This window comes from Rutidosis leptorrhynchoides, chromosome 9 (assembly GCF_046630445.1).
Source record: "Rutidosis leptorrhynchoides isolate AG116_Rl617_1_P2 chromosome 9, CSIRO_AGI_Rlap_v1, whole genome shotgun sequence".
Lineage (NCBI taxonomy): Eukaryota > Viridiplantae > Streptophyta > Magnoliopsida > Asterales > Asteraceae > Rutidosis > Rutidosis leptorrhynchoides.
The window spans coordinates 229,848,863-229,861,194 of NC_092341.1; positions in this window are offsets into that span (position 1 = coordinate 229,848,863).

Genomic DNA, 12,332 nt, shown 5'->3' on the forward strand with positions numbered 1-12,332 from the left:
ATGTTACCTCTTTAATAAGAAGCCTATTGGGCGAGTTGGAAAGTTTACCATGCAAGGGTTTAGATTTTTGAAACACGTTAATTGTAGCAATGATTGTCCTTTAGTTAAACATGAAGGTAAAACTCTGACTTCAGGTCACAATTATTCTATGAGATGTTATGAAGATTTTAAAAGAAATTTTTTTATTATTATATTTGATTACTACATAATGCCACTCTCAATGCTAAATCCTGGCTTTGCCATTGATATTTAATTATGTAGGTCATTAAACATCTACCGAACTAAAACTTATGGTAAATAAAAGAATTTGTGATATTACTAAAATGTGAGAACCTATTAAAAGAGACAAAATGTCATCAGACACCTTAACAGAAGTTACTAAATCTGCATAGAATGTTTCAATTCCATTGTGTCGTCAGTCTCCTTTATAGCAGTAAGATCAGCAACAATATAAAAATTCATATGCATAAAGATGTTGATAATACAAATTGAGTTTGCTACAAATGGGCAATAACTAGTCCGGGTCCGGCCCGCGCGATGCGGCGGAGGCTTTCGGCCTGCGTATTCATATTTAACGTAGCTTTATGTATTTACAGAAGGGAAAACGCTCCATGTGTTAAGCACCGTTGTTGGTGTTGTCGTATTTACTGTTTTTTAAAATATGTCCGGTTCGAACGTAGTTAGTTTCGTTTTGTTGATAAAATTATTTCGAGTCTGACGGTATTGGCGAAAAAATATAACTCGCGGCGAGCAGGAAGATACGAGTTGTCGTTGTTTTTAGCGTTTTTTAAAAAGTGTCCGTTTCAAACGTACTTTTTATCATTTTGTTCATAAAATCATTTCGAGTATGACGTTCATGTCGAAAAAGTTTAACTCGCGACGAGCGGAAAGATACGGGCTGTCGTTTTGTTTAGCGTTTTTTGAGAAGTGTCCGTTTCGCGTATACTTAGTCCCGTTGGGTTCGTAAGATTTTTTCGGGTTGAACGGTAGTCTCGGAAAAATTTAACTTGCACCGAGCGCGAAGATAGGGCCCACTATAAATTTGGGTGGAATTATTTTCTTTTATTTTAATAAAATTATATATTTACATTTTTTATCCCTAAGAAAGTGTAAACTTGAGGGGCCGTTGGGTAAATATAACCGAAGTTGAGGGATCAGTTATAATGTAAACACAAACTCAAAACTACAATCAAGTATAACTAAAACTACACAAATCTCTACCACTTTTAGTATATAAGGATTAAATTAAATTATAACTAAAACTACACAAATCTCCGCCACTTTTAATATATAAGGATTAATAATTAATTAATTAATAATAATTAATTAATTAATCTTCTCTACATTTTACAAAGCGTAATAGACAAATCTAACATGTCATACTGACAATTACTCTGACTCCTTACCGCCACTTGGAATTTTCTGGCTATTTACAATTAATTAAATAATTTCTCCTCTAACCAACACGTGTCCCAGTTATATCCGTGTATATATTAGTTTATAAAAAAAGAAATTAGAAACACATTCAAAATAAACACACTTTCTCTCTCTTCATACGGTACTATCTCTTTCAAATTCTCACAACCACGCCAATTCCACCGGCGATTATTGCCTCCGGCGGCCATAATCATCGTCGCCGCTACAACAAAATTATTCTCTACAATTTTACGAACCGAATGGTACAAATTTTGTATAATAACTTCGGTATAATTAAACTCGCAGGTCCGTAAGTTTTTTCGAATCGCCGGAAATCATCTGGTGTCTGGAATACACATGAAGACGACGTGTGTTTGCAGCGATTTAGGGTTTCAAACGATTTAGGGTTTGCTGTGTTATTAGCACTTTTTACAGAATAAACATGGATCTGAAGAACTTTTAGATTCAGATCAGATTAGATTTGATATGTATGGTTCTTTGACTGATTTTCATTAACGATATTCTTTTCCGGATCAAGAAGTGTAAATTTTCAGATCAGATCAGGTATGATATGAATTGTTATTTGACTTTTTTTAATTTATTGAATATTAAATCATGTGATTATTGATTATATGTAAACGGAACGGTTATGAGCTTCTCAATTTGGATCCCATTACATAAAGATTCGAAAAGATCCGTGATAATTAGAATTTAGGGTTTTTTTTATTTGGGATTTTGATAATTAGATATAAAATTTTGGGTTTTTCATATTCTTATATTCGATACGTACAGTCATGTTTAGCTGAATAATTAATTATAAGAATATGATGACAAAATATGTCGAGAATGACGAATGATTGCATCGTTTATTGGAATGTTTGGGATGGTGAAGACTATTTATAATTGTTTTTTTTATCAATATATTGATCAAACGAATTTTGTTTTATTAGCAGGGCCAAGGAATAAAAGGCCTAATATTCTTAACCATTGTGTATGATAATATTGACTTCTCAACATTGGAAATGTCTATTTTTAGTGAATGAAATGTGGCCAAAAGTTACTCACAAATATGACAGTACATATGTGTATGGTTTTTATGGTTAAATTTGTTATTTTAGTTGATAATTGTTGTTTAGGAATAACTAAAAGCTGTCCGGAAGCTCATAAAAAGTTTACCACATCAGAGATTGCATCAATACTACCCGATAAATCCAAGTGGTCAATGTATGCGAAAAAATCGCATTTGAAAATGACACAAATACATCATTTGTGATCAAAGTTGGGTAGTGGTCCAGTGGAGGCAACTCACTACATTGACTAAGAGACCACTCTTTCGAAATATGGCTACAGGTAATCCTTTACTTATCGGTATCATACCCTGTGTTCCTAATACTCTAACTATAACTTCTTAGAAGTTACTATGAGTTGTGTTTTTTGGTATAAATTAATTACTTATTCATCTTTTAATTGTCGTATAGCAGTGTTTGTGTTGAACCAATACTTTTATATAGTTTTGGTAGTGCAATGGATTCTAAATGTATCAGGTGACACAACTGATCAAACGATTTTGTTAAATTGATAAAGTAACTTTTGTTTGAGCTTCATGAGGTATGTTTAATTATGATTATTCAATCTTTTTGTTTGAACTTCACCTTCTTCACTTTGATCTGGAGCTTTGCAGTTTGACTTCTTTTTTTGCTGAGTCAACACAAATCAAATGATCCTTGGTTATGTTATGCACCAGGTATATTTATGCCACAAGAGCATCATTTTTTCTTTCTTTCTATCACAAGGTCTATTGTATTAAACTATAAATTGTTATTAATTATTTTTAATCAGACTGCGGATAAGGCTATGACACCAATTGAGTCTGTTTGTACATGTTAATGCTTATATATTACACTTTATCATTTGGTCTTCTCTTGAAAATTACAAAGCTGACCATTGCAAAGGCATTATAGTTTTTGTGGAATATCTTTTTAAATTCTTGGTGGATGTGTTTGTGAAATACTTATATGGTCCTTAAATTGCAGGGGATGAAGTACATATTTATTTGAGTGCTGAAGCTTGAAGCTTTTTATGAGAACAGGTATGAAAGTCATTGATGTACATATTTTTGGATGGGAGTTGCTAAATAAAAGATTATGTAGTGACCCGAACTTTTCCATGTTTATATATATTAATTGAGATTGATGTTTACATGATTAAATGTTTCCAACATGTTAAGCAATCAAACTTGTTAAGACTTGATTAATTGAAATAGGTTTCATATAGACAATTGACCACCCAAGTTGACCGGTGATTCACGAACGTTAAAACTTGTAAAAAAACTATATGATGACATATATATGGTTATATATATAGTTAACATGATATTATGATAAGTAAACATATCATTAATTATATTAACAATGAACTACATATGTAAAAACAAGACTACTAACTTAATGATTTTGAAACGAGACATATATGTAACGTTTATCGTTGTAACGACATTTAATGTATATATATCATATTAAGAGATATTCGTACATCATAATATCATGATAATATAATAATTTAAAATCTCTTTTGTTATTATAAACATTGGGTTAACAACATTTAACAAGATCGTTAACCTAAAGGTTTCAAAACAACACTTACATGTAACGACTAACGATGACTTAACGACTCAGTTAAAATGTATATACATGTAGTGTTTTAATATGTATTTATACACTTTTGAAAGACTTCAATACACTTATCAAAATACTTCTACTTAACAAAAATGCTTACAATTACATTCTCGTTCAGTTTCATCAACAATTCTACTCGTATGCACCCGTATTCGTACTCGTACAATACACAGCTTTTAGATGTATGTACTATTGGTATATACACTCCAATGATCAGCTCTTAGCAGCCCATGTGAGTCACCTAACACATGTGGGAACCATCATTTGGCAACTAGCATGAAATATCTCATAAGATTACAAAAATATGAGTAATCATTCATGACTTATTTACATGAAAACAAAATTACATATCCTTTATATCTAATCCATACACCAACGACCAAAAACACCTACAAACACTTTCATTCTTCAATTTTCTTCATCTAATTGAACTCTCTCAAGTTCTATCTTCAAGTTCTAAGTGTTCTTCATAAATTCCAAAAGTTCTAGTTTCATAAAATCAAGAATACTTTCAAGTTTGCTAGCTCACTTCCAATCTTGTAAGGTGATCATCCAACCTCAAGAAATCTTTGTTTCTTACAGTAGGTTATCATTCTAATACAAGGTAATAATCATATTCAAACTTTGGTTCAATTTCTATAACTATAACAATCTTATTTCAAGTGATGATCTTACTTGAACTTGTTTTCGTGTCATGATTTTGCTTCAAGAACTTTGAGCCATCCAAGGATCCATTGAAGCTAGATCCATTTTTCTCTTTTCCAGTAGGTTCATCCAAGGAACTTAAGGTAGTAATGATGTTCATAACATCATTCGATTCATACATATAAAGCTATCTTATTCGAAGGTTTAAACTTGTAATTACTAGAACATAGTTTAGTTAATTCTAAACTTGTTCGCAAACAAAAGTTAATCCTTCTAACTTGACTTTTAAAATCAACTAAACACATTTTCTATATCTATATGATATGCTAACTTAATGATTTAAAACCTGGAAACACGAAAAACACCGTAAAACCGGATTTACGCCGTCGTAGTAACACCGCGGGCTGTTTTGGGTTAGTTAATTAAAAACAATGATAAACTTTGATTTAAAAGTTGTTATTCTGAGAAAATGATTTTTATTATGAACATGAAACTATATCCAAAAATTATGGTTAAACTCAAAGTGGAAGTATGTTTTCTAAAATGGTCATCTAGACGTCGTTCTTTCGACTGAAATGACTACCTTTACAAAAACGACTTGTAACTTATTTTTCCGACTAGAAACCTATACTTTTTTTGTTTAGATTCATAAAATAGAGTTCAATATGAAACCATAGCAATTTGATTCACTCAAAACGGATTTAAAATGAAGAAGTTATGGGTAAAACAAGATTGGATAATTTTTCTCATTTTAGCTACGTGAAAATTGGTAACAAATCTATTCCAACCATAACTTAATCAACTTGTATTATATATTATGTAATCTTGAGATACCATAGACACGTATACAATGTTTCGACCTATCATGTCGACACATCTATATATATTTCGGAACAACCATAGACACTCTATATGTGAATGTTGGAGTTAGCTATACAGGGTTGAGGTTGATTCCAAAATATATATAGTTTGAGTTGTGATCAATACTGAGATACGTATACACTGGGTCGTGGATTGATTCAAGATAATATTTATCGATTTATTTCTGTACATCTAACTGTGGACAACTAGTTGTAGGTTACTAACGAGGACAGCTGACTTAATAAACTTAAAACATCAAAATATATTAAAAGTGTTGTAAATATATTTTGAACATACTTTGATATATATGTATATATTGTTATAGGTTCGTGAATCAACCAGTGGCCAAGTCTTACTTCCCGACGAAGTAAAAATCTGTGAAAGTGAGTTATAGTCCCACTTTTAAAATCTAATATTTTTGGGATGAGAATACATGCAGGTTTTATAAATGATTTACAAAATAGACACAAGTACGTGAAACTACATTCTATGGTTGAATTATCGAAATCGAATATGCCCCTTTTTATTAAGTCTGGTAATCTAAGAATTAGGGAACAGACACCCTAATTGACGCGAATCCTAAAGATAGATCTATTGGGCCTAACAAACCCCATCCAAAGTACCGGATGCTTTAGTACTTCGAAATTTATATCATATCCGAAGGGTGTCCCGGAATGATGGGGATATTCTTATATATGCATCTTGTTATTGTCGGTTACCAGGTGTTCACCATATGAATGATTTTTATCTCTATGTATGGGATGTGTATTGAAATATGAAATCTTGTGGTCTATTGTTACGATTTGATATATATAGGTTAAACCTATAACTCACCAACATTTTTGTTGACGTTTTAAGCATGTTTATTCTCAGGTGATTATTAAGAGCTTCCGCTGTCGCATACTTAAATAAGGACAAGATTTGGAGTCCATGCTTGTATGATATTGTGTAAAAACTGCATTCAAGAAACTTATTTTGTTGTAACATATTTGTATTGTAAACCATTATGTAATGGTCGTGTGTAAACAGGATATTTTAGATTATCATTATTTGATAATCTACGTAAAGCTTTTTAAACCTTTATTGATGAAATAAAGGTTATGGTTTGTTTAAAAATGAATGCAGTCTTTGAAAAACGTCTCATATAGAGGTCAAAACCTCGCAACGAAATCAATTAATATGGAACGTTTTTAATCAATAAGAACGGGACATTTCAGTTGGTATCCGAGCGTTGGTCTTAGAGAACCAGAAAATTTGCATTAGTGTGTCTTATCGAGTTTGTTAGGATGCATTAGTGAGTCTGGACTTCGACCGTGTTTTCTTTAAAAATGATTGCTTAACATTTTTGTTGGAAACTATATATTTTTAACATATGAATATTATGTGATATATTAATCTCTTAACGTGTTTGATATTATGTGATAGATGTCTACCTCTAGAACAAGTCCCATTGACTCACCTAATAATAATGAAGAGTCAAATGTAAATTGGAATGATTTGTGGACTGATTCACAAGTTCCCGAAGAGGAACCGGAAGAAGAGTCGGAACCGGAAGAAGAATCGGAACCGGAAGAAGAATCGGAACCGGATGAAGAAATAGAACCGGTGGGGGAAATAATAAAACGGTTAAGTAAAAGAAAATCCTCAACCAACCGACCAAAGTTAATTATGGTCAATGGTGTTTCCGCCAAGGAAGCAAAATATTGGGAGGATTACCAATTCTCCGATGAATCGGATTCCGACGAGAATTCCGATGATGTTATAGAAATTACCCCAACTGAATTTAAAAAGGCAAAAGAAAATAATAAGGGAAAGGGCATAAAAATAGAGAAATCTAATTCCAACCCCGATGAACTTTATATGTATCGTCAACCCCCGAAGTCCTTAAGTTGTAACAATGACCCGGGAACCTCTAAACCACCAGGTTTTTCTAAACCAATGTGGACAACGACGGCTCGTATTAGGGGAACATCATATATCCCTAGAAACTTGGCAAAACGAACCAAAACCGAAGAAGAAGAAACGAGCGAGTCGGAATAAGATAGTTGTATTCGTGTGGTGTAATATATGGAATATAGTGTTCTTATGCTTTATGATATATGTAAAAATTGCTTGTATTAATAAGTATTTTTTTTATGAATCTAACTCTTGTCTATTTTACAGTTTAAAAACACAAAATGGATAGACAACCCAATATTTTAAGAGACCTACCCGGAGACATGATTGATGAAATCTTGTCTAGAGTCGGCCAGAATTCTTCGGCACAACTATTTAAGGCGAGATCAGTTTGTAAGACATTCGAAGAACGTTCCAAGAATGTCTTGGTTTATAAGAGACTTTCGTTTGAAAGATGGGGGATATCACATTGGGAAACCCATAAGTTACGATGTGTTTACTTTGACGCATATATTGCGGGGAACCCAAATGCTATTTTACGCAACGGGTTAAGAAATTATTTTGACTCAATATATCCGAATATTGGACTTCGTGATTTAGAAAAAGCGGCTAACATGCAACATAAAGAAGCATGTTATGCTTACGGATTAGTAATGTTCGCTTCTCACCAAAGTGAGAACAAGAACATCGGGCTACAACTATTAAACAAAACGTTTCCACAAGTGACGGAGTCGGTAATTGGGGTAAGAAATGAGGTTTTTAGATTATTACGGGACTGTTGGACATTACGTAACCCTCGTCCCTTTGACGACGTTACAACACGCTGTCTTATCAACGGCCATAACGGTTATGTTGCACAAGACCAAGGATGGGAAGTAGTCCTAGTAAAACCAGAATGCATGACTTGTTTCTGGACGTATGAATTACGTGTCTTTATTGCCTTTGCTGAACGACTTGTGTACTAGCTAGAATTGTCTTCACAACTATCTTGTATCAAAGTTATTGTGTGCTATATTTCATGCTTTATGTAAAATAAGCGGTATTGTAAGTTTGTAAAATATTGTATAAAAGTTTGAACGCGAAATATTATTATAATCAGTTTTTCATATAGAATTGTAGTAGTTGAATTGTATATTAGCTACTAAGTATGAACTTAACGGGTAGGTACTACCCGAATTTAAACTTATAAAACGCTAATATGAAGAAAAAGCTTTTATAAATGAGTTCATATTATGCTACGAAATACTATTAACTACTCTTACTATTCTGTATGATTAACTTGTTCCATTTAACTATTTTGAAGGAAATGGCACCGACTACTCGACACACCGTGAATATGAATGAAGAGGAATTCCGTACTTTTCTAGCTTCAAACATAGCCGCAGTACAGGCTGCGCTACATACCAACAATAACCTTGGATCTAGCAGTACAGGAAATCGTGTAGGATGCACCTACAAAGAATTCACTGCCTGCAAACCTTTGGAATTTGATGGAACCGAAGGACCGATCGGATTGAAACGGTGGACCGAGAAGGTTGAATCGGTGTTTGCCATAAGTAAGTGTACTGAAGAGGACAAAGTGAAGTACGCTACGCATACCTTCACAGGTTCTGCGTTAACATGGTGGAATACCTATCTAGAGCAAGTGGGACAAGATGATGCGTACGCACTACCGTGGTCAGCATTCAAGCACTTGATGAACGAGAAGTACCGTCCCAGAACCGAGGTCAATAAGCTCAAGACAGAACTTAGAGGGTTACGAACCCAAGGATTTGATATTACCACGTACGAAAGACGATTCACAGAATTGTGCCTATTGTGTCCGGGAGCATTCGAAGATGAGGAAGAGAAGATCGACGCGTTTGTGAAAGGATTACCGGAAAGAATCCAAGAAGATATAAGTTCACACGAGCCCGCCTCCATACAACAGGCATGTAGAATGGCTCACAAACTTGTGAACCAGATTGAAGAAAGAATTAAAGAACAGACTGCTGAAGAGGCCAATGTGAAGCAAGTCAAAAGAAAGTGGGAGGAAAACGGTGATAAGAATCACCAATACAACAACAACAGCAATTACAACAATAATCGCAACAATTATCCCAACAATCGCAACATCAATCGCAACTACAACAAACGGCCCAACAACAACAACAACAACAACAGCAACTACAACAATCATCCCAACAACAATAATAACCGCAACAACAACAACAATCAGAAGCAGCTATGCCAAAGGTGTGAAAAGAATCACTCGGGGTTCTGCACCAAATTTTGCAACAAGTGTAAAAGAAATGGTCATAGCGCGGCGAAGTGTGAGGTCTACGGACCAGGGGTTAATAGAACGAAAGGAACAAATGGTGTCGGAACGAGTAATGGCGGAGCAAGTAGTGTCGGAGCAAGTTATGCCAATGTAGTTTGTTATAAATGTGGAAAACCAGGCCACATTATTAGAAATTGCCCGAACCAGGAGAACACGAATGGACAAGGCCGTGGAAGAGTTTTCAATATTAATGCGGTAGAGGCACAGGAAGACCCGGAGCTTGTTACGGGTACGTTTCTTATTGACAATAAATCTGCTTACGTTTTATTTGATTCGGGTGCAGATAGAAGCTATATGAGTAGAGATTTTTGTGCTAAATTAAGTTGTCCATTGACGCCTTTGGATAGTAAATTTTTACTCGAATTAGCAAATGGTAAATTAATTTCAGCAGATAATATATGTCGGAATCGAGAAATTAAACTGGTTAGCGAAACATTTAAGATTGATTTGATACCAGTAGAGTTAGGGAGTTTTGATGTGATAATCGGTATGGACTGGTTGAAAGAAGTGAAAGCGGAGATCGTTTGTTACAAAAATGCAATTCGCATTATACGAGAAAAAGGAAAACCCTTAATGGTGTACGGAGAAAAGGGCAACACGAAGCTACATCTTATTAGTAATTTGAAGGCACAAAAACTAATAAGAAAAGGTTGCTATGCTGTTCTAGCACACGTCGAGAAAGTACAAACTGAAGAAAAGAGCATCAATGATGTTCCCATTGCAAAAGAATTTCCCGATGTATTTCCGAAAGAATTACCGGGATTACCCCCACATCGATCCGTTGAATTTCAAATAGATCTTGTACCAGGAGCTGCACCAATAGCTCGTGCTCCTTACAGACTCGCACCCAGCGAGATGAAAGAACTGCAAAGCCAATTACAAGAACTTTTAGAGCGTGGTTTCATTCGACCAAGCACATCACCGTGGGGAGCTCCTGTTTTGTTTGTCAAGAAGAAAGATGGTACATTCAGGTTGTGTATCGACTACCGAGAGTTGAACAAACTTACCATCAAGAACCGCTACCCACTACCAAGAATCGACGACTTATTTGATCAACTACAAGGCTCGTCTGTTTATTCAAAGATTGACTTACGTTCCGGGTATCATCAAATGCGGGTGAAAGAAGATGATATTCCAAAGACTGCTTTCAGAACACGTTACGGTCATTACGAGTTTATGGTCATGCCGTTTGGTTTAACTAATGCACCAGCTGTGTTCATGGACCTTATGAACCGAGTGTGTGGACCATACCTTGACAAGTTTGTCATTGTTTTCATTGATGACATACTTATTTACTCAAAGAATGACCAAGAACACGGTGAACATTTTAGAAAGGTATTAGAAGTATTGAGGAAGGAAGAATTGTACGCTAAGTTTTCAAAGTGTGCATTTTGGTTGGAAGAAGTTCAATTCCTCGGTCACATAGTGAACAAAGAAGGTATTAAGGTGGATCCGGCAAAGATAGAAACTGTTGAAAAGTGGGAAACCCCGAAAACTCCGAAACACATACGCCAGTTTTTAGGACTAGCTGGTTACTACAGAAGGTTCATCCAAGACTTTTCCAGAATAGCAAAACCCTTGACTGCATTAACGCATAAAGGGAAGAAATTTGAATGGAATGATGAACAAGAGAAAGCGTTTCAGTTATTGAAGAAAAAGCTAACTACGGCACCTATATTGTCATTGCCTGAAGGGAATGATGATTTTGTGATTTATTGTGACGCATCAAAGCAAGGTCTCGGTTGTGTATTAATGCAACGAACGAAGGTGATTGCTTATGCGTCTAGACAATTGAAGATTCACGAACAAAATTATACGACGCATGATTTGGAATTAGGCGCGGTTGTTTTTGCATTAAAGACTTGGAGGCACTACTTATATGGGGTCAAAAGTATTATATATACCGACCACAAAAGTCTTCAACACATATTTAATCAGAAACAACTGAATATGAGGCAGCGTAGGTGGATTGAATTATTGAATGATTACGATTTTGAGATTCGTTACCACCCGGGGAAGGCAAATGTGGTAGCCGATGCCTTGAGCAGGAAGGATAGAGAACCCATTCGAGTAAAATCTATGAATATAATGATTCATAATAACATTACTACTCAAATAAAGGAGGCGCAACAAGGAGTTTTAAAAGAGGGAAATTTAAAGGATGAAATACCCAAAGGATCGGAGAAGCATCTTAATATTCGGGAAGACGGAACCCGGTATAGGGCTGAAAGGATTTGGGTACCAAAATTTGGAGATATGAGAGAAATGGTACTTAGAGAAGCTCATAAAACCAGATACTCAATACATCCTGGAACGGGGAAGATGTACAAGGATCTCAAGAAACATTTTTGGTGGCCGGGTATGAAAGCCGATGTTGCTAAATACGTAGGAGAATGTTTGACGTGTTCTAAGGTCAAAGCTGAGCATCAGAAACCATCAGGTCTACTTCAACAACCCGAAATCCCGGAATGGAAATGGGAAAACATTACCATGGATTTCATCACTAAATTGCCAAGGAC